At 37.4% G+C, this 24,592-nt stretch overlaps 1 non-coding gene and 1 pseudogene across 1 annotated transcript; both read right to left on the minus strand.

The window, feature by feature from the left end:
- Positions 1-19,758, minus strand: part of LOC126031346 (tubulin alpha-1A chain-like) — a 124,402-nt pseudogene extending 104,644 nt beyond the window's left edge.
- Positions 19,460-19,587, minus strand: LOC126031428 (small nucleolar RNA SNORA17). Its single transcript, XR_007503302.1, has one exon. It is a non-coding gene; the product is annotated as a small nucleolar RNA SNORA17 (small nucleolar RNA).
- Positions 19,759-24,592: the final 4,834 nt, after the last annotated feature.

A 24,592-nucleotide genomic window follows, 5' to 3' on the forward strand; every position in this document is an offset into this window, starting at 1 on the left:
GAATGACAAAGAAATAAATGAAGGAAGGAAGGAAGGAACGAAGGAAGATAGTATCTTGGAATACTAGAGATCACGTGAAGTTAATAGTAACCTACAACAACCCAGTTCAGGCAAAACACCTAAGGATCCACACACTTTATACATGAAGAGTTGGATCCCATCACTATGTTTACAGAACAGATTTTGGATTTATTTTATCAATTCCTAGAACTTCGAGATTTGATTTATCAAAATAAATACTTGAATACCTCTCACTGCGTTGCTTTTCCAATTTAACCCTGATTGATCCAATTCTCAGAAAGAAACTTGTAGATATTTCAGGGCCAGAGTGATAGCACAGCAGTAGGGTTTTTGCCTTGCATGCAGCTGACCCAGGAAGGACAGGTTCGATCCCCGGCATGCCATATGGTTCCCCAAGCCAGGAGTGATTTCTAAGTGCATAGTAAGGAATAACCCCTGAGCATCACTGAATGCGGCCCATAAAACAAACAACAAAAAAAAGAAAAAAGAAAAAAGGAAATTCTATATATTTCATAGTCTGTCATGTATCAATACTATTTTCATTATTGTTTTCAATTTTAGAGTAAATACCTTGAAATCAAAATCTAGATTTCTTAACTCCTTAAACTCTTTTCTTTAATATTTTTATTAAATAATCTGTTTATTTAAACACCGTGCTTACAAACATAGTTGTGTTTCAGTCATAACAAGAACACCCCCTTTCAGCAGTGCAGCCTTCCCATCACCAATGTCCCTCTCTTTCCTCCTCAAACCCAGCCTGTATTCGAGACAAGCTTTTTACATCCCTCAGTCACTGACTTTGTTATACTAGTTCTCAGCGTAGTTATTTCTCTAACTGCACTCATCACTCTTTGTGGTGAGCTTCATATCTTAACTCCTTAAAATCTTAAGTACAAATCCCTGAGTATTTTTTTCATAGAAATCTTTTGAAAATTTCTACATTGTTGCTTAGACACTTGAATAAAATAGGAAAGAATGTCATTTTTGAATTTTCTGGAGTTTATTTTTAATATATGTAAAGGAGACAACCTTGCACAATGTGACTGTGCGAAAGAAGTATGTATTTGGGGCATAGAACTATATTTACTTCTTATCAGACTGCTTTTATTTCCTTGTTATTCTTTATCTTATCAATTACCTCCAACAGGTGGTCTTACAAGTGGTTTTCAGACATTACTGGGACAATAGTAACATAACTTAATTTTCTAAGGTCTTATTCCTGCCATGGAACTCAGGGATCATTCTGGAATGTCCACATGGGACGTCTGGATGAAACTTGAGCCTGCCATACGTATGACAAGTGCGTTAATACCTGTGCTATATCTCAGCCTCGAGATTTGTAACTTCTTAACTTTTTCTCTTAAATTTCTCTCACTAAAATTACTATGGCGTATATTAACATTTATCTTCCTCCAAAAATGTACACAGCCAATTGTATATTTTACAACATATTTTGATAATTGAATTAATCTCTTCACTTACTAATGCATCCTCAATAACTATCAAGACATATTATAAGCAAGTACTATGATACATTTTTCAGCAATTAATGATACATTAAGGACCACATATAACTTGTTATCATAAGTATCAATAGCAAACAGAAAATATAAAGACTTTTACTTATTGACATGCAGATAACCTCTGTCTTTCTTTCTCTTTTAAGTTCATCTTTCTTTAAAGGATAATCATATTTTTCAAATAACCTCATATTTTCTCTCTATAAAATGCACACACACAGACACCTCTATCACTTTTTCTTAGATGTTCATAGCTTTAATGGACGATGGTGGAAGGTAAAGTTGTGTGTAGCTCAATAACTTTACTTTTGAAACTATATTACCTAAATCATAATAAAATTTTAATAAAGATTGATATTAATACTTTTGTTTAAAGAAATTTATGCATGATATTAAATAAGCACACACTAATTATTTTGGAAAATGGGGTTATAAATGATAACCCTGGCGACTAGCAATCAAGCAGATGCATGAGTTCTTTTATTCAATTTTATTCTTTGTTTTTGGTCACTCCCAATGGTGCTCAGAGCTTACTCTTAGCTCGGCTCTCAGGAACTGCAGTTGGTGCTCAGAGAGATCCAATCATATGGGATGCTGGGATCAAACCAGTGTCGGCCATATACAATGTAAGTGGCCTATACACTATTCTATCACTCTGACTCAATTATTTTATCATGATCAAAATCTTTGTAAAAGGAGTACCAATCAGATTTCAAGAGAAAGCTAAATGTGAGGAGCTAAGATCAAGTCCTAGAAAATACATTTTTTTCTTTAATCAGGACAAAATAGCTCAGAACAAAGTTGAGAAATGGAACTATTTGTTAGATGATACTGATAATATGAATATTGCCCTAAGCTTGCATTACTGGCATTATTAGTATCGCAACTAATGATATTCCAGAAAAACTTTGCCAGCTCAGATAGAATTCTAGAGCATTTATATTTTTTAGTATTCCATGTTATAGCTGCCTACGTTGTAGACAAATTCCAGAACTACATCACTGCCACAATGCAACTGTTTACTCCTCCTCAAAATGTCACATCAACATGACCTTAGAGAAGAGGCATTTGTTTGTCTGATTCCTTAGAGCAAGATCGTCTTTGTGGCTGGAACATTATGAATTGTTAGTAAATGTAAAACTAGTGGAGTATAAAAGTAAAATGTTGGGTCACAAATAAATGAAGAGAATACAAAATAAAATTGGTAAGAAAAAAGGAAGAAAGGATGAAATGAACAAATGAAAAAATAAATGTAACAATAAAATAAATATCTATTAAATACTTATGTCAGGTAAGAGTTTAACATCTAGATATATACATATTAATTTGTATGATCTTCACACTATCTTGGAAATAGGTAAATGATTTTTGTATTTTAAGATGATAACTTTGAGCACAAAAATATTCAAAAGTTAGGACAGTTACTTATTGGTAAGGTGTAATTTGAACTTAAGAAGTTTCATTTCAGAACGTCACTTTTAAAAGTAATTTTTATTTAGTTAAATAACCATAGTTTATAAAGTTATTGATGTTGGGTTTTAGGCATATATTTTACTACCATCAACGTCAACTCCCAATACCAGGATTCCTGTACTCCTTCATCCCCCAAGCTCACCCTCACTCCCCTACCCCTTGTCTACAACTTAGACAAGCACATAACCAAGTTAAGAAGTTGCAGCTTACATTTTATGTTTTCAGTGTTGCTGAAACTTTTCTTTGAATGCATAGCTATACCATTCTCCTACATCACCAATATAATAAAAGTTTCAACCCTTTCCCTTTTACTTCACTTTCAGAACCTCTCTTTTAATTGCTACATTCTGACTTCTTAATGAAACATTGAAATATAAAAATGCAGTAGAAAAGACTAAAGAATTAGAAGAATTTTTTCAATAAACATTTTATTTGATAAATATTTATTGAACTGGATATAATATTTATTGAGATGTTGAGAAAGGCATGGCTTCTGTAATAAAACAATACAATTTGGTGGGGGAAAAAGAAGTTGTGAAAGTGTTGATTTGGAGTAATAGACAAAGAAGGGAGTCACTTGAGCCCAAGAAGGAAACAGTAAGAACCTCAATAAGGAACAGATTAATTCAGTTGTAGTATAGCATTGCAAGCTTATTAACATGAGTTAATGAAAATACATTTGTGGCAAGAGCAGAAAACAAAACAAAATAAAAACAATGGCAAGCCAATTGATAAAAAAGGAATACACTGAGATTAAGATTAGAGAAAACCATATCGAAAGTTGTTCATCAGCACTACTATCAAAGGAAAGGATTATCATGGCTCCTAATATTATGAACTGAAAAACTTGATAGTACCATCAAAGAATTTAGAGAGGAAACAGAACAAAGAGCAATCTGGGAGATTTAGAGGAGGGGATCATGATATAAATATAGAAACTTCTTGGTAACATAAATACAGGAAGTATCCATAGACTTTTAGATTTAAATATCTAGAAATTGTATGTCAGCATAAATATATATTAATAGCATAACTTAATATTTCAGAAACAATTGCTGAGGCAATGTGTTTACTGGAGAACAACAGATAAAAAAAGCATGGCAAACATAAATGGTGGGAGACAGAAAAGGAGAAAAATTTAAAAGTATTTATGCTTAAAAGAGAAAATCCACCAAACAAACTAAGATGCTGACTTTCTATTAATAACAAACAAACAAACATCAGTAATAGTTCCAAAATATCTAGAAAAATAGTATTTTGACTAGAAGATAAAAGCACCTGATGACTTTGTCTGATAGTGTCTAAAAGTCCTTTAAGGGCCTAAACTCTGGCTGGAGTATTTTGAAGAGAAAGAACTCCTTTTCTTTTAATTAAGGAGAGAAAATATAAAAAAGAAAAGAATAAATTTGCTAGTGATTTAAATAAAGATTGAATATTGAGTATTAAGCTAGGCATTATGAAGTGAGATAAAATGCTAAAAAGTCAATAGAATTATTAATCGTGTTTTTCAGTATTTAACATCCACTGAGGGCCTAATAGCTCAATGTATTACTAAGTATGTGCTTTACAGGTAGAAGTCTAAGAAGCAATTTCCATCACTACCTGCTCCTCTGCCTCAAGCACTACTGTGAGCAACTCCTGAGTACAGAACCAAATGTAGCCCTTAAAAAATTTTGTATGTGGTTCAAATAAATGAATTCATTTAATTAAACCTCCACTGAAACAAAAAGGGATAATTAAAAAGCTTTCATGGATACAAAGCACACAGTTTTTTCTGGTGGCTCTGGAGAAGAGGGAAAAAGGGAAGAAGTCACCACTGGTCAGAGCTGATGCACAGAAAGTTGGCCACGAACTGATCATAGACCATCCCTTTTGCCACAAGCAGCGGTAACTCATGTGACACAAGATAATCTCATTCCTACATAAAAATTCTTCAGAGACAACTCGAGCAGGGTCAGAAGTAGGGAGTCACACTGAAAGTGAAGTGGAAAGACAGGTTGCAGAAAGGGAAGGAGCTCCAGACTACAGAAATGAAACAAGATAAAACTGCACAACACTCCACCTTACCCAGTTAGGAGAGATTGTAATTCTGAAGACTAAATCAGGAATAACCCCCTATAATCTCTCTAAAAAGTTTAAAACAGAAATGCTTAGAATTAATTAATTAAAAATTAGAATTAATTAAATTAATTTAATGAGCTCAAAGAAACAAAACCCATCAGTGAGTATCACCCACCCCATGACCAAAAAGTGACACAAACGATGTATCCAGTAGCAGCCTGGTGAGTGGTGCCTAGCCTGTGAAGGCTACAGCAAGTGGAATCCACCCATGGCCCAGAAGAGATGCAGTAGGACCTGCTCATAGAGAAGAGCATAGCCTTCTGCTCTGTGGCTGTCCTCCAGTCAATGAGACCCAAAACAAAACATGGAAAACACCACACTGCAAAAGACACAATGGGGAAACAATGCAGAACACCGCCATGCTTAGAGAATGAAGATGGTAGCTCTGCAGATCTAATTAGTACTGGCAACCTGTAGAGCCTCTTTAATAAAGACTTTAGAGAGAAAATCTAGAGGATGTTCAATGAGCTCAAAGAAGTCATGGAAGGACCTGAAGAACCACAAATAATAATCAAGAGGATGTGAAAATATTAATGAGAAAACTCCAAAGTGAAATAGCAGGACTGAAAAACTTGGTAGGCAAAATGAAAACCTCACTGGAAAGCCTCTCCAACAGACTAACAGTAGCTGAGGACAGAATAAGTGAGCTGGAAGGTGAGATGTATAACAACTTCATACAACAGAAGAGATTGCCAAAGAGCCTTAAAATCTGGCACAAGACAAGGCTGCCCCCTCTTGCCACTCCTATTTAACATATTGCTGGAAGTACTTGCTATAGCAATCAGGTAAAAAATATATATATATCAAGGACATCCAGATAGGAAAGGAAGAAGTCAAGCTCTCACTGTTTGCAAATGACATGATACTATATTTAGAAAAGACTTAAAGACTCTACCAAAAAGCTTCTAGAAATAAAAGATTCATATAGCAAGGTGGCACATTACAAAATTAATAAACAAAAATCCTTGAATTTCTTATATACAAATAACGAATATATATTTAAAATATTTATAACTAGACTTTAGAAAATCAAGTATCTTGAGCATAAAAACCGGCTAAGCTTTGCAAAAGCCGGCTCCCTGTGTGTGACACCAGGCGGGGAAAATCCGCGAAAGTACACCAGCCCAGTGGGGCTCAACTGTGAAAGACTGTGAGTGTGACCTGTCTATGTCTGTCTACTGTCCTCTTGCGTGAAACACTTGCGAGTGGGGCAAGGAGAGGCTCCAGAAAACTCGCTCGCCCAGACGCCATTTTCAGGGAGGGACTTCAGAGCATAAAAACCGGCTAAGCTTTGCAAAAGCCGGCTCCCTGTGTGTGACACCAGGCGGGGAAAATCCGCGAAAGTACACCGGCCCAGTGGGGCTCAACTGTGAAAGACTGTGAGTGTGACCTGTCTATGTCTGTCTACTGTCCTCTTGCGTGAAACTCTTGCGAGTGGGGCAAAAAGAGGCTCCAGAAACCTCGCTCGCCCAGACGCCATTTTCAGGGAGGGACTTCAGAGCATAAAAACCGGCTAACCTTTGCAAAAGCTGGCTCCCTGTGTGTGTGACACCAGGCGGGGAAAATCCGCGAAAGTACACCGGCCCAGTGGGGCTCAGCTGTGAAAGACTGTGAGTGTGACCTGTCTATGTCTGTCTACTGTCCTCTTGCGTGAAACTCTTGCGAGTGGGGCAAAAAGAGGCTCCAGAAACCTCGCTCGCCCAGACGCCATTTTCAGGGAGGGACTTCAGAGCATAAAAACCGGCTAAGCTTTGCAAAAGCCGGCTCCCTGTGTGTGACACCAGGCGGGGAAAATCCGCGAAAGTACACCGGCCCAGTGGGGCTCAACTGAGAAAGACTGTGAGTGTGACCTGTCTATGTCTGTCTACTGTCCTCTTGCGTGAAACTCTTGCGAGTGGGGCAAAAAGAGGCTCCAGAAACCTCGCTCGCCCAGACGCCATTTTCAGGGAGGGACTTCAGAGCATAAAAACCGGCTAAGCTTTGCAAAAGCTGGCTCCCTGTGTGTGACACCAGGCGGGGAAAATCCGCGAAAGTACACCGGCCCAGTGGGGCTCAACTGTGAAAGACTGTGAGTGTGACCTGTCTATGTCTGTCTACTGTCCTCTTGCGTGAAACTCTTGCGAGTGGGGCAAAAAGAGGCTCCAGAAACCTCGCTCGCCCAGACGCCATTTTCAGGGAGGGACTTCAGAGCATAAAAACCGGCTAAGCTTTGCAAAAGCCGGCTCCCTGTGTGTGACACCAGGCGGGGAAAATCCGCGAAAGTACACCGGCCCAGTGGGGCTCAACTGTGAAAGACTGTGAGTGTGACCTGTCTATGTCTGTCTACTGTCTATGTGACCTGTCTATGTCTGTCTACTCCGCTTCGCTACGCGGCCGTGCACTCTTTCTAAAGAAAGAACTCCATTGCAACAAGAAGGAAAAATCACACTAAGAACGGCGCTATATCATAGAAGCAAACATTTCACTCTGGACTGTCTTCTCTGTTGCATGCTTGGGCCTAAGATTTGACCCAGTGTGAGGCTTCATCCACGGAGGACTCCCCTCCCTTAGAGGCAAGTCAGCCCATCCAGAAAGGGAGGAGCCAGAGGAGTGTGCTTCCTACATCATATAGACAATGAATACCACCACAACACATAGAAAAACCAACAATACACGTGTGACAATGGGGAAATAACGCAGGCCAGCATCAGACATAGAGAATGAAGATGACAATTCTGAGGACCAGATAATGACTGACCAACTAATCAACCTCTCAGATAAGGACTTTAGACTAGCAATATGGAAGATGCTCAACAGACTCCAAGAAACCATGGATCGAGTTGAACAGAACACTAATAAGAACCAAGAAAATATGAAGGCAGAAATCACAAAACTCCAAACTGAAATAACATGTCAACTAACAGGACTGAAAATGTCAGTAAACGAAGTGAATGACAAAATGGATAAGCTCTGGGACAGGGTATCAGAAGCTGAGAATAGACTTGGTGCTGTGGAAGATGAGATACATAACAATTCCATACAGCAGGAGAGATTGGACAAAAAACTTAAAGCAAATGAGCAGACAATGGAAAAATTAGTCAAAGAATGGGAACAGATGAAAATAGAAGTCTATGATAAGATCAACAGAAACAACTTAAGAATCATTGGAGTCCCAGAGACCCAGGAAAAAAATTTCCAGGAAGAATCAATGGTCAAGAACATCATTAAAGAGAAACTTCCAGAGCTAAAGAATATATGTGATCAAATCCTGCATGCCCGAAGAGTACCAACCAAAAGAGACCCCAGAAAAACCACCCCAAGACACATCCTAGTCACAATGACAAATCCCACAGATAGCGACAGAATTCTGAAAACAGCAAGATCAAAAGGGGAAATCACGTTCAAGCAAGCTTCCCTGAGATTTACAGCAGACCTGTCACCAGAAACACTCAATGCCAGAAAGCAGTGGTGGGATATTGTGACAAGACTGAATGAAATGAATGCTTCACCCAGAATACTATACCCAGCAAAACTCACTTTCCGGTTTGATGGAAGAATACATGGTTTCACAGACAAAAAACAGCTCAGAAACTTCACAGACACAAAACCAGTCTTAAGAGAAAAACTGAAAGACCTAATCTAAGACAAGACTACCCAAAAGACACACCAAATTTTGAAATAAAGATGGCGTTAAATCCCAGGACAATTCTTTCTCTCAACGTCAATGGACTAAATGCACCAGTTTAGAGACACAGAGTGGCTAAATGGATAAAAAACTCAATCCAACCTTCCGCTGCCTACAAGAAATGCACCTGAATAGTCAGAACAAACATAGACTCAAAATAAAAGGCTGGAGAAAAATTATCCAAGCAAACAACACCCATAAAAAAGCTGGAGTGGCCATACTAATATCAGATAATGCAAACTTTATACTCAGGAAGGTTGTATGGGACAAAGATGGACATTTTATATTAATCAAGGGGTACGTAGAGCAGGAATAATTCAATCTCCTAAACATAGATGCACCAAATGAGGGGCCAGCAAAATATTTAATACAACTGTTGACAAATCTGAAAACTAATATCAACAACAACACAATAATTGTGGGGGACCTTAACACGGCTTTGTCAACACTGGACAGGTCAACCAGACTGAAACCCAACAAGAATATACTAGACCTGAGGAGAGAAATGGAAGAAAGAGGCCTAGTGGATATATATAGGACACTCCATCCCCAGAAACCTGGATACACATTCTTCTCCAATGTACATGGGACATTCTCCAGGATAGACTACATGCTGGCACATAAAACATACCTCCATAAGATCAAGAGGATAGAAATTTTGCAGACTACCTTCGCTGACCACAAGGCTCTGAAATTATTTGTGAACTCCAAAGGGACTCAGAAGAAACACTTTACCACCTGGAAGTTAAACAGCCTCATGCTCAATAACCAGTGGGTCCGAGATGAAATCAAGGAGGAAATAAAAAAGTTCCTGGAAACAAATGACAATCAAGACACAAACTCTCAGAACTTATGGGACACAGCAAAAGCAGTACTGAGAGAAAAATTTATAGCTTTGCAAGCACACATCAGGAAGGAAGAAGGAGCTTACCTGAGTAGCTTAATGACACAGCTAATAGAACTAGAAAATGCTCAACAAAAGGACCCAAGAATAGGAAGACAGAAGGAAATAACAAAGCTGAGAGCAGAAATCAACGAAGTGGAAACTCAAAAAACAATCCGAAAGATCAACGAAAGCAGAAGTTGGTTCTTTGAAAAAATAAACAAGATTGATAGACCACTGGCAAACCTAACAAAGAAAGAGAGAGAGAGAAACTTGATAACTCGTATCAGGAATGAAAAAGGAGAGATCACTACTGATATGACAGAGATTCAAAGGGTAATCAGAAACTACTTTGAAAAACTCTACGCCACTAAAAATGAGAACCTGGAAGAAATGGATAAATTCTTGGACTCTTATAATCTTCCACGGTTGAAGGAAGAGGATGTAGCATATCTAAACACCCCCATCACCATTGATGAAATTAAAACAGTAATCAAATGTCTGCCGAAAAACAAAAGCCCAGGTCCAGATGGATTCACTAATGAATTTTATCAAACTTTCCAAGAGGAACTACTGCCAATCTTGGCAAGACTCTTTCATGAAATTGAACAAACAGAAACACTTCCAAATAGCTTTTATGAAGCCAACATCACCTTGATACCTAAACCAGACAGAGACGCTACCAAAAAAGAAAATTACAGACCAATATCACTGATGAATGCAGATGCAAAGATCCTCAACAAAATCCTGGCAAATAGGATTCAATGCCTCGTTAAGGAGATCATCCACTACGATCAAGTAGGTTTCATCCCAGGAATGCAAGGCTGGTTTAACATCCGTAAATCTATCAACATAATACACAACATCAATAACAAAAAAAATAAAAACCACATGATCATATCAATAGATGCAGAGAAAGCATTTGATAAGGTCCAACACCCATTCTTGATCAAAACTCTCAGCAAGATGGGAATGGAGGGAACCTTTCTCAATATAGTGAAGGCCATCTACCACAAGCCAGTGGCAAATCTTATCCTCAATGGAGAAAAACTGAAAGCCTTCCCTCTAAATTCTGGCACAAGACAAGGCTGTCCTCTCTCACCACTCCTATTCAACAGAGCACTGGAAGTACTTGCTATAGCGATTAGGCAAGAAAAGGATATCAAGGGAATCCAGATAGGAAAGGAAGAAGTCAAGCTTTCACTGTTTGCAGATGACATGATACTCTACTTAGAAAACCCTAAAGACTCTATCAAAAAGCTTCTAGAAACAATAGACTCATATAGCAAGGTGGCAGGCTACAAAATTAACACACAAAAATCAATGGCCTTTCTATATACCAACAGTAATAAGGATGAAATGGACATTAAGAAAACAACCCCATTCACAATAGTGCCACACAAACTCAAGTATCTTGGAATCAACTTGACTAAATATGTGAAGGACCTATACAAAGAAAACTATAAAACTCTGCTCCAAGAAATAAGAGAGGACACACGGAAATGGAAACGCATACCCTGCTCATGGATTGGCAGGATTAACATCATCAAAATGGCAATACTCCCCAAGGCATTATACAGATTTAATGCCATCCCTCTAAAGATACCCATGACATTCTTCAAAGAAGTGGATCAGACACTTTTGAAATTCATTTGGAACAATAAACACCCTCGAATAGCTAAAGCAATCATTGGGAAAAAGAATATGGGAGGAATTACTTTCCCCAAATTTAAACTGTACTACAAAGCAACAGTTATCAAAACAGCATGGTATTGGAATAAGGATAGGTCCTCAGATCAGTGGAATAGGCTTGAATACTCAGAAAATGTTCCCCAGAGATACAACCACCTAATTTTTGATAAAGGAGCAGGAAATCCTAAATGGAGCAGGGAAAGCCTCTTCAACAAGTGGTGTTGGCACAATTGGATAGCCACTTGCAAAAAATTAAACTTAGACCCCCAGCTAACATCATGTACAAAGGTAAAATCCAAATGGATTAAAGACCTCGATATCAGCCCCAAAACCTTAAGATATATAGAACAGCACATAGGCAAAACACTCCAGGACATTACAGGCATCTTCAAGGAGGAAACTGCACTCTCCAAGCAAGTGAAAGCAGAGATTAACAGATGGGAATATATTAAGCTGAAAAGCTTCTGCACCTCAAAGGAAATAGTGCCCAGGATACAAGAGCCACCCACTGAGTGGGAGAAACTATTCACCCAATACCCATCAGATAAGGGGCTATTCTCCAAAATATACAAGGCACTGACAGAACTTTACAAGAAAAAACATCTAACCCCATCAAAAAATGGGGAGAAGAAATGAATAGACACTTTGACAAAGAAGAAATACACATGGCCAAGAGACACATGAAAAAATGTTCCACATCACTAATCATCAGGGAGATGCAAATTAAAACAACGATGAGATACCACCTCACACCCCAGAGAATGGCACACATCACAAAGAATGAGAATAAACAGTGTTGGCGGGGATGTGGAGAGAAAGGAACTCTTATCCACTGCTGGTGGGAATGCTGTCTAGTTCAACCTTTATGGAAAGCGATATGGAGATTCCTCCAAAAACTGGAAATCGAGCTCCCATACGACCCAGCTATACCACTCCTAGGAATATACCCTAGGAACACAAAAATATAATACAAAAACCCCTTCCTTACACCTATATTCATTGCAGCTCTATTTACCATAGCAAGACTCTGGAAACAACCAAGATGCCCTTCAACAGACGAATGGCTAAAGAAACTGTGGTACATATACACAATGGAATATTATGCAGCTGTCAGGAGAGATGAAGTCATGCTGCAATGAATATAGGTGTAAGGAAAGGATTTTTGTATTGTATTTTTGTGTTCCTAGGGTATATTCCTAGGAGTGGTATAGCTGGATCATATGGGAACTCTGTGGTGTGAGGTGGTACCTCATAGTTGTTTTGATTTGCATCTCCCTGATGATTAGTGATGTGGAGCATTTTTTCATGTGTCTTTTGGCCATTTGTATTTCTTCTTTGTCAAAGTGTCTGTCCATTTCTTCTCCCCATTTTTGATGGGATTAGATTTTTTTCTTGTAAAGTTCTGTCAGTGCCTTGTATATTTTGGAGATTAGCCCCCTATCTAATGAGTATTGGATGAATAGTTTCTCCCACTCAGTGGGGGGCTCTTGTATCCTGGGCACTATTTCCTTTGAGGTGCAGAAGGTCCTCAGCTTTATATATTCCCATCTGTTAATCTCTGTTTTCACTTGCTTGGAGAGTGCAGTTTCCTCCTTGAAGATGCCTGTAGTCTCAATGCCATGGGGTGTTTTGCCTACGTGTTGTTCTATATATCTCATAGTTTCGGGTCTGATATCGAGATCTTTCATCCATTTGGATTTTACCTTCGTACATGATGTTAACTGGGGGTCAAAGTTCAATTTTTGCAAGTGGCTATCCAGTTGTGCCGACACCACTTGTTGAAGAGGCTTTCTTTGCTCCATTTAGGATTTATTGCTCCTTTATGAAAAATTAGGTGATTGTATGTCTTGGGAACATTCTCTGAGCATTCAAGCCTATTCCACTTATTTGAAGGCCTGTCTTTATTCCAATAACATACCGCTTTGACAATTACTGCATTGTAGTAAAGTTTAAAGTTAAAGAAAGTAATTCCTCCCATAGTCTTTCTCCCAATAATTGTTTTAGCACTTCTAGGGTGTTTATAGTTCCAAATGAATTTCAAAAGTACCTGATCCACATCTTTGAAGAATGCCATGGGTATCTTTAGAGGGATCGCATTCAATCTGTACAATGCTTTGGGGAGTATTGCCATTTTAATGATGTTAATCCTGCCAATCCATGAGCAGGGTAAGTACTTCCATTTCCGCGTGTTCTCTCTTATTTCTTGGAGCAGAGTTTTATGGTTTTCTTTGTATAGTCCTTCACATTTTTAGTCAATTTGATTCCAAGATATTTGAGTTTGTGTGTCACTATTGTGAATGGGGTTGTTTTCTTAATGTCCATTTCTTCCTTATTACTATTGGTGTATAGAAAGGCCATTGATTTTTGTGTGTTATAGCTGGGTCGTATGGGAACTCAATATCCAGTTTTTGGAGGAATCTCCATATTGTTTTCCATAAAGGTTGAACTAGATGGCATTCCCACCAGCTGTGGATAAGAGTTCCTTTCTCGGGCCAGAGAGATAGCACTGTGGTGTGGTATTTGCCTTGCAAGCAGCCGATCCAGGACCAAAGGTGGTTGGTTTGAATCCCGGTGTCCCATATGGTCCCCCGTGCCTGCCAGGAGCTATTTCTGAGCAGACAGCCAGGAGTAACCCCTGAGCACCGCCAGGTGTGACCCCCCCCCCAAAAAAAAAAGAGTTCCTTTCTCTCCACATTCCCGCCAACATTGCTTGTTCTCATTCTTTGTAATGTGTGCCAATCTCTGGCGTGTGAGGTGGTACCTCATAGTTGTTTTGATTTGCATCTCCCGGATGATTAGTGATGTGGAGCATTTTTTCATGTGTCTTTTGGCCATTTATATTTCTTCTTTGTCAAAGTGTCTGTCCATTTCTTCTCCCCATTTTTTGATGGGACTAGATGTTTTTTTCTTGTAAATTTCTATCAGTGCCTTGTATATTTTAGAGATTAGCTCCTTGTCTGATGGGTATTGGGTGAATAGTTTCTCCCACTCAGTGGGGAGCTCTTGTATCCTGGGCGCTATTTCTTTCGAGGTGCAGAAGCTTCTCAGTCCCTTCTATATACTTTCCCCTTTCCCCCCTTAGATATCTGAATATCCCTGCACCCCCCAATCCCATCCAGATTCCCCACCTTATTAAAACTCTTCACCCTCAGTTCTTAATCCATTAGGCATCAAGACTGACCTTCTACCCCAACGAACCAGTACCCAGCACCCAAGTGAAGGTACACGCAGTCAAACCCACACCTCATCCCCGGCAAGAAGAGCCAACCAACTCCCCTGCTGACTCATGCTGCGCGTCCCTCCTTACCAACTCTTTCTAATATGGACTGTTACTTGAAAATGGACTTATCTCTAAAAGTACCCCCAAAGCAAGAACTTTTCCCAAGACCTTCCTGCCGTGATTCTCTTACCAATCTGAAGAAGGTCAGGGTGCGTGATGAAAAGGTGCTCGAGAACCCACACAGCACAAAAAAATCCCAAAAGACAATGGGGAAACCTATACTTCCATCATAAGTATAAGACCTGTACACAGTACCTCTTTATCTGCTTTTCCCCCAAATGTAAGATAGTCTATTGCATCATTTTGTTCCTTTAATTACCTTGTTATTACATTTCTTTATATATTCATGTGAGCACATATAGTTTTATTTCTATTTTTTATATTTTTTGGGAGTTTACCTGTTCTGTTTTCTTCTCTTTCCACCCCCAATTGCACCGGCAATATAATGTAGCACCATTTCCCCTGCAAAGACACACTAAAAAAGGGGGAAATCTTAGGTAAAAAACAAGTGATAAGAACTCATACTTGTTTACAATACAGGGACATCTCCCACCCTGAAAATATGTCACGTGGACCCAACTTAGACCCCAAGTAATTAGACATCATTCGTCCAGCCTTGAACCCTGGATCCCAGACATAGAAATGACACAGTTCTTCACAACAGCTACAGGAAACAAATCCCGTCTGGGACATCCTTAGTACTGCTGGGACACTATCAAATGCCAGCTCTAATATGATATCCTGATAATGAGGAAAATGGGAACAACTTGACCTAAGAGCAGGTTATCCTACCCCACCAGCTAACAATAAGACAAAATCAGAAGACTTGTCACCCTTTGTTCTGTCCAAAAGCCAAGATTTCAATCTACAGATGACTGGCTGGTAGAACCATGACTGGACTGTATGTATCCTGGGACCAATAAAAAAGCCCTACTCTAGAGTTTGAACTATGGCCTGCACAACAACCATGATCTCCAGTTCCAATGGTCTGTCTGAGACAATTGCAACGGAATGGGTCTTCTGGAAACATCCTAGGATCAACGCAAAGACCAAGACCACCAACCACAGAAGATGGATTAAAATGACACTGAGGGAGCAGAACTACTAGAACCACAAAGGAAGACTTCATCATAAATTCCACCCCTTGATTTATGTAGATACTAAGATCTTTAGATACAGAGGTCTGACTTTATCACCCAGGATGGAGCAGAAGTCTTCCAAACAGCATGAAAGCACCAAGGGGAGAGTAAATGAACCTGTACGGAGTCTATAGTTAATCCCATGACAATGTACTCCAAGGTGGAGAAACCCTGTAGCTCTTAGGCCAAGGGAATTCCTTTTCGAATGACCCTAATATTTACTGTGCCTATGCAGGAGGGGAAAAAAAAGAAAGCACAAAACAATTTTTCTCCTTTATTTATCTATCTAGTTTTTGTCGATTTCATTGTTTTGATGTGGTTATTGAAGTTGTTGTCTCCATTTATATTTATATATTTATTTTCTTCCTTTCTTTCCTTTCTTTATGTGCTCTGCCATGTTTTTATCTCAAGATCATGGCTTTTATGTGATGCTTACCTTTATTGTTGGAGTGCTCACTGGATATTTTATTTGACACTTCTTTTTGTACTGTTGGGGTGATTCACCTTTTTCCCCTTCATCTCTCAAACCCATAATGAGAGCCTCTAGAAGGACTCCACCCATTTTTGGCGTATTTAATTTTTACCCCAGTTTATTACTTTTCTCTTCTTCAAACAAAACCATGTAAATTTATCTATCTAGTTCCACCTCCCAGTTACAGGAGGAAATAAGGGAGCTACCAAGACCAAACAGGTGTAAGACCACTAAGTAGCAAGTTAGACACAGAGGAGACCATGTATTCTTGCAGCCCCGGGGGTGAGGGAGGAAGATATGGGAGGAAGGAAGGGAACGGAGGTGTAGGGAGAACAATTCGGTGATGGGAATCCCCCTGATATTAAGTTAACATGTACCTAAAATATTATTGTCAGCAATATGTAAGCCACTATGATCAAAATAAAAATTATATTATTAATAAAAAAAGAAAATTAACATGCAAAAACCAATGGAATTCTTAAAAGATAACTATAAAATACTGCTTCAAGAAATAAAAGAGGACACAAGGAAATAAAGACATATACCCAGTTCATGAATTAGGAAGATTAAGAGCATCAAAATGATAATACATTCCAAAGCATTAGATAGATGAAATGCAACCCCTCTAAGGATACCCATGTCATTTTTCAAAGAAGTAGATCAAATGCTTCTGAAATTTATTTGGAATAACAAATGGCCACAAATAGCTAAATTAACCTTAAAGAAAAATAAAAGATGGGAGGCTTCACGTTTCCCAATTCTACATTGTACTACAAAACAGTAGTCATAAGAACAGCATGATATTGGAATAAAGACAGACTCATAGATCAATGGAATAGACTTGAGTATTTAGAGAATAACCTCCAACATGCTATCAATTTATCTTTGATAAAGGGGCAAGAAACACAAAATGGATCAAGAAAAGCCTCTTCAGCAAGTGAAGGTTGATGTACATTCCACAACTTAAAACCTAGCGATGAACATTTTTGTAACCACAAAATAAAATAAATAATAAATAAATAAATAAGTTATGATTTAAAAAGAATAAGAAACCCTTTAAAAATTTTTTAAAGTTGTATTTATAGAAGAAAAAAGATAGTATGGTAATAATACCCAAAGGCCAGGAGGACTAGTTCCCAGCAGAAGGTTTGCTACAAACAATAGAGTAAATTTGGGGTATGGAAGAGACCACTATGACAATGATAGTTGAAAATGATCACTCTGGACAAGAACTTGTGCTGCAAAGAGACAATGTGATATGTGTGATACCTACACTAATAATATTGCTAACACCAGTGTTTAAAAAGGAAATAAAGTATTGGGTTTTGGACACTGTATGATTGAAAGTCAATCATGAGCAACTTATCTCATGGTGATTCAATTTTTAAATATATATTTTACTATTTTGATTATCATTGGTTTGTAATATTATGATATTTAGGAATATAGCCTCTCACTTTGATAAATGCATACAATACATTCATTACTGTCCACTGATCTCTTCCCACCCATTTCCTTCATTTGCTTTTCCCTTCATCTTTGGATATTTTTTCTTTTACTTTTATTATTGTTGTTCATATAGAGTTATTTTTGTTAGTTTTTAGTTTGCTTGTTTGCTTACTTATAGTCTTCATAGTAGTGAGATGATCTGGTGTTTTCCTTCTCTTTCTGATTTATTTCACTTAACTTTATCACCTCAAATTCCATTATTTGTTACAAATGTAAATACCTTATATACTCTTAGATGTGAGAAATTTGAGGATAGATATACATATTACTAATAAATTCTATTTCTAATAATATTTCAATATTACTAAAACATTTAATTTGAAAATAAATAAGAATGTCATATATCCCTATGTTTATTGCAACACAATTTATGATAACCAAGACATAAACAATTTAAATGTCTATTAAACAGATGTCTATAATAAAATATATGGTATATTCAAAAGGGATTCTAGGAAATTTTGATAGTACTGATAGCAAGATATACACAAAGACAGCCATAAAACATACATAAAGACAATACGTAAAGCTTTATCTGTCCTTTCTTTATATATACATAAGACTGTACCAACCGCTACAGAAGAGATGAAAAAAGTAGGAAAAATGGTTAAATGTATTGTAAGTTCTCTCCTTTCCTTTCACCACTCAGCCTTGCAAGTCAGCACTAAACACATCTAGTCCCAAGGATCTACCATTTGAGCAAAGTAATGACTATTGTCATGGGACATTAAATACCTTAGAGACTCCTGGACAGTAAAGGTAGTTAGACTGATTAATACATGGCACTATAGTAGCACAGCCAGAGTGCTGAAGAGACCATATTGATGAAGGTAAGGGGCTAAATGGTGTGAGTGCCAGGATATTTGAGTTAATTTTGTATGTGAAAATTTGTGGTGGTTAGTTGATGGGGAACTTCCATTTAAAAGCTGTATTGGTATTGGAAAAAATTGTGGGGACTTTAATGATAAGATGCTCCGCAGATGTGAGAATATATAGAAAACTGAATCTTAGAAAAGACTACTCCCAGAACTCTTATTTTCTTTTGATTTAGATAGTTGCATTTTGAAACGTGTGGTTTGTAAAAACTTTTTTCACTATGTTCAAAATGAATGGCATACTTTTTATGTCTTTGATTACAAACATGTTTGTAGTTGGGTTTCCGTCATAAACATAACACCCCCTTCACCAGTGCAACATTCTCACCATCAATGACCTCCACCTCCCTCCTTCCTTTTTCCTACCTGTATTCGAAACAGGCATTCTACTTCTCCTATTTATTAAAATCGTCATGCTAGTTGTTAGCGTAGTTATTTCCTTAACAGTATTCACCACTCTTTGTGGTGAGCTTCATATTATGAGTTGGTCCTTCCTGCGCTCATCTTTATTGTCTCTGGGCATTACTACTTAATTTTTCTTAAAACCCATAGATGAGTGAGACTATTCTGTGTCTTATCTCTCCTCTGACTTATTTCACTTAGCATAATAGTTTCCATGTCCATTCTTGGATAAGAAAGTTTCATAACTTCATCCCTCCTGACGGTTGCATAGTATTCCATTGTGTATATGTACCACAGTTATTTTAGCCACTCATCTATTGTTGGGCATTTGGGTTGTTTCTAGATTCTGGCTACTGGCACTAGCGCTGAAACGAATATAGGTGTGCAGAAGGCATTTTTTTTTACCAGTATGCCAGACAATTAACCATCCTGAGCTCATAGGTCAGAGCATTAGCTCTGTCAGGCCTGTCTCCTGTGTGCTACCTACTGAAGCAGCCAGGCATCACAACCATACCGGAAACAACTCGAGGGGCAGCAAGCGCTTCACATCCTGCTCACCTGTACTTCTGCAGTTCTACCGGGCGGGTGCCCGACCTACAGAACTCCAACGGGCAGGGCCTCCTGCAAAAGGGCTCCTCTGGCACTGCTTCCCGGGGGGATCCAGGCTGGGAGGTGCTGGGAGATGCCTGGGAAGCTGCTCGGCTCATCCCACACAGTCTCTCTGCTGACACCCAAATGACATATATTTTGAAAAAGTCAATACTAGTAAAATGTGTTCATAAGTAAGATATATATATACACATACAAACTTTTTTTTTTAAAGAATGTCCCAGGAAGCTGGAGTGATTGTATAGCAGGTAGGCTACTTGCCTTGCTTGCACTGACCTGGGTTCTATCCCTGGGAGCACATATGGTCTTCTAAGCCCGCCAGAAGAGTTCCCTGAGTACAGAACCAGGAGTTATCCCTGAACACTTCTGGATGTGGCCCCAAAACATAAATGAATATTCTCATTTATCTTTATTAAATATATCTGTCTTTTACCATCAGAAATTAATCCTGTTTTAAAAACAGTAATACTACAATTCTTACTAAGACCTCCATTTTATGTTTCATTCCCATGTCCCTAGATGTTGAGTTATGCCTAAGTGACTTTCATAAATGTTATGGCTCCTGATGCTTTAAATCAGATACTCTGTATAGATCACCTATGGTTCTCTGTGCCTCTGGTTTCCACAGTTTTAGTCTTAGAATTTCTAAAAGCCCAAGATTTATGTGGCCATAAGTGAAACAGTTCTTCTGGAATGAATAAGATCTAAAAGTTTAGAAATCCTCAGGCTATTCTCTAAACAAAGATGTGGGAAACTATTAATGTTTATATTGAAGATTCCCTAGTGTTGGCTTTCTTTTGCTTTTCTTTTTTTTTCTCTTTTGGTCATTGTGGGATATGAATGGTTTTTTTTTAACTGCTGCAGGTCTTATGTAACTACTCTTAGGCAGCATACTCCCAACTGGAGAGAGGGATGAAGAAGATGGTGGGATAACTTACTTAATCAGGTGTAAGAGGAGAAATGTTCATACACATATGTACATGCAAACAACACACAGATACACACAACTCTTCAATTCCTACAGAAAAATTCTAACTAGAAACGAAAAAAAGAGCAAATAGGTTTATCCTTTGTCTTTCTAGGTTGATTTAATCATTTGAAATAAGAGATTGAAGCAAAAATCACAAAATATTTTTCTTACTTTTTTATTAGAAAAATAAGTGATCATTTTATTTTATCATTTTTTGCCTCACTTGGTGGCTTACTCTTTTACTCAGGGAAAACTCCTACTGGACTTGGGGGACCATATGTGGTGCTGGAAATCAAACCTGGGTCAACCACATGCAAGGCAAGTGCCCTACCCCCTGTATCATTGTGTAATATCATTGTGTAATGTAGCTATCATCAATTTAATGCAGTCAAAAACTATTAGCTCATTTGTGGGAGAAGCCCACAAAGGCTAACAGAGAGAGTGCTCTCAAAAGTCATCATCTGGTCCTGATATTTACAGCTTTATTAGTGTCTGATATTATTTTTTCAAATTCAATTTATGTTTAATTTTATATGCATACATATAACCTACACAGAAAATAAGTGAAAACTCAAAAATGTTTTCAGAGACTGAAGCTAAAGAAAATATCTGAGCCAAGCCTCTCAGTTTCAGAACAGGATGCTAATAAAATTGGTATCTTGGGTCTCATTCTAAAAGAATTCAGTTAACTTGCTTCAGAAAAATCATTGCATAACAATCGAGTCTCAAGTCATCTACTGAAGGAATTACACAATCACAAAGGGAGATTAGACATGTAAAAATTACATGGTTTAATATAAACTAATTGTTACTATTGGGGAAATGACTTGGAATTTCATACAATTAAAAAATAGAACTTGGATTATGATTTTTACATGACTAAAAAAACTACCATAAACTTTGTAATGTAAAGACCAACATTTCAGAGCTCACCAACCTGAGGGTGAGAAATTTAGTCTGCAGGTGGGCATTTATTCTGCTGCTTTATTCTGCTGGGCTCCTTTAGCCAGTTGAGCCCTGAACTCATACAGACTGGAGGCTAGAAACTAGTTTGGGCTCATTTTGCAAGGAGCATGGAGATGAAAACTTTTCAGTTATTTCAAAATCTACTACACTACTACTTCAAAATCTACATATAAATATTTCTGCCATATATTTCACTTAAAATTATTATAGAAGGGCGGTGTGATAGCAGTTTGCTTTGCATGTGGCTGATCTGGGTTAGATCTACTGCATCCCATATAGTCTCTGAGTTTGCCAGGAGTAATTTCTGAGTGCATAGCCAGGAGCAACCACTGAGCACTACCGGGTATTGTCCTAAAACCAAAAGAAAAAATTATAGATTCTGAACTGGTAGTATAGCAAGTAAGTGACACAACTGACATTGGTTTGATATCTGACACTACATATGATCCTCTGTATCACCAGGAGTGATCCCTAAGTCAGGGTTAAAAGCAAGCCTTGAAGAGCTGGAGTGACAGCACAGTGGGAAGGGCATTTGCCTTGCACAATGCCAACCCTGGGCTGACTGGCGTTCAATCCCTGACATCCTATATGGTTCCCCCAAGCCTGCCAAGAGCGATTTCTGAGTGCTGAGTCAAAGGTAACCTTGAATGCTTCCGGGTGTGATCCAAAAAAAACAAAACAAAACAAAACAAAAAAAAAACAGAGAGGAAGCCTTGAACTCCATTTGGTGTTACCAAAAACCCTAACTATAATATATATATATATACATATTTCACAATTAATGTATATATTATATATGGTTCACATAATTTTTACAGTTACGGTATTTCCCAATGTGAGCAATGCTTCCATGCTTTTAGTTATGCTGAAAATAATTTTCAGTTTTTGCCTTTTGAGTTAGGTTAAAAAATGTTTTGATTTATATTGGAAACAAAAATAGTTATTAATGCGTAGGTAATTAATGTATCGGTTTATTAATTACTAAATCTATTTATTAAACACATAATATTTAATTAATGTTAAATACACAATAAATTTATTGTATTTAAATTAATGTATTGATTTAAATTAATGTAAAGATAAAGTGGCATATACAAACTTTTAAAAGTGAGGGCTAACAGTATCAATAAAATATAATCATTAAATAACTATGGAATCTATTTTATGTCTAAATAAACTCTTCACAGCTTAACTTTATATTTTCATGTGTTTTTGTAAATATTGATCACAGTAATTTTATGTTCTAGTGAAATTATATTTCTCTTATTACTAATATACAGTTTTGAAGTGGAATGGTGATATGTTCCAATAACCAATAGACTTATAATATTTTATAATAATGAATTATATTGCAACATCAAACGAGCTACCAAATATAACATTTGTCTTTTTTGAAATATATCTTCAGTCTTTTTTCATTATTCATTTTTATTTCTTTTGATAAATATGTAAATTATTCATGACTACTTTACCAAGTTGACAGTATTTTCAAATAAAGCGTGTCCTTTCAGTTTAATTTTGTCCTCTTGCATAATGACATATTACCTCAAGTCATTTGCTAATTTCTCATTCTGTTATTTCTTATTATAAATGATCATCCTATTTTGAGAACCTTGAGACAAAGCTTCCATCTTGATATTGCCAGTTTTATCTTATCAAAACTTATTCACATATTTTAAATATAATCACTATGTAGCTTTTGCACATTGCCAAGTTTTTGACATGCAATATTGATGAAAGACTTGGACTTTATTATCACCTGAAGTATAAGTTTAATAATAATAAAGCTAAATAGAGGTTTTATTCTAGATGTGAAAGTAATGTCAAAACACAGCTAAGTTAAAAACTATTTTATCAGGAAAGTATAGTGGTTTCCCACTGATTTAATTTTAATGAGATAGAAATTTTATGATTTATAGTTTGGATAGAACACATGAAATTAATAATGTCTATAACACTTGAGAGTAAGCTATTAATTCACAACTTTATTGTGTAGATCAAATGACATGCTTATTTATATTAATTTTAAGATTTTTTTCTTGGCTTTTGTTTATAGGGCATTTCAGTTAAAATAAAGGAATTTTTTGATATCCTCATGATTCAACCTTTTGTAAAACAAAATATCTCTTAAATTAGAATTTGTGATATGAAGCTCACCACAAAGAGAAGAAAGCAGAAACAAGACAAAAATAAAAGTATATATGCTCACATATATATAAAGAAAAAAGATTTTAAAATGAATTTAAAAAGTAATTAAAGGAACAAAGTGATACAGGAGACTACCTTACATTTGGGGGAAAACAGGTTGAGAGGTAGTGTTATATAGGTTTTATACTTATGATGGAAGTATAGGCCTCCCCATGTCTTTTGAGATTTTCCTGTGGGGTGTGGGCTTCAGGGTGCCTTTTCATCACACACCCTTGCTTTCTTGAGATTGAGATAAGATTTGTGGCAGGGAGGTCTTGGGTAGAGTCCTGGCAGTGGGGATCCTTTTGGAAATAAGTCCAGTATCAAACCTTAGGGAGAGGTGATAAGAAGACCACACAGCATGAGTCAGCAGGGGTATTGGTTGTATTTTCTTGCTGGGGACGAGGTGTGGGATTGAGTGGGTGTCCCTTCGCTTGGGTGCTGGGTACTGGTTCGTTGGGGTAGGAAGTCGGTCTTGATGCCTAAAGGATTAAGGGCTGAAGGTGAAGAGTTAATAAGGTAGAAAATCAGGATGGAATTGAAGTGTGAAGGGATAGTAGGATGGAAGGGGATATATGCACTATAGGTCTGGGCTGTTTATAATTTGTTTGGCTTTCAAGGTGGATTCCTTTCTATCTCTGTGTGCTCCTCCCCACATATAAACATATAGAAGTTAGCTTAGGTATAGCTTAAGAAAAAGAGATGGGGAGAGCAAGATATAAGCTAAGTACAGAAAGATAGGTAAATATAGTACGTGTAAGGTAAAGAAACTAATAGATAAACTTTTGGATACATATAGGTTTTGCATC

This window comes from Suncus etruscus, chromosome 15 (assembly GCF_024139225.1).
Source record: "Suncus etruscus isolate mSunEtr1 chromosome 15, mSunEtr1.pri.cur, whole genome shotgun sequence".
NCBI classification, from domain to species: Eukaryota; Metazoa; Chordata; class Mammalia; order Eulipotyphla; family Soricidae; genus Suncus; species Suncus etruscus.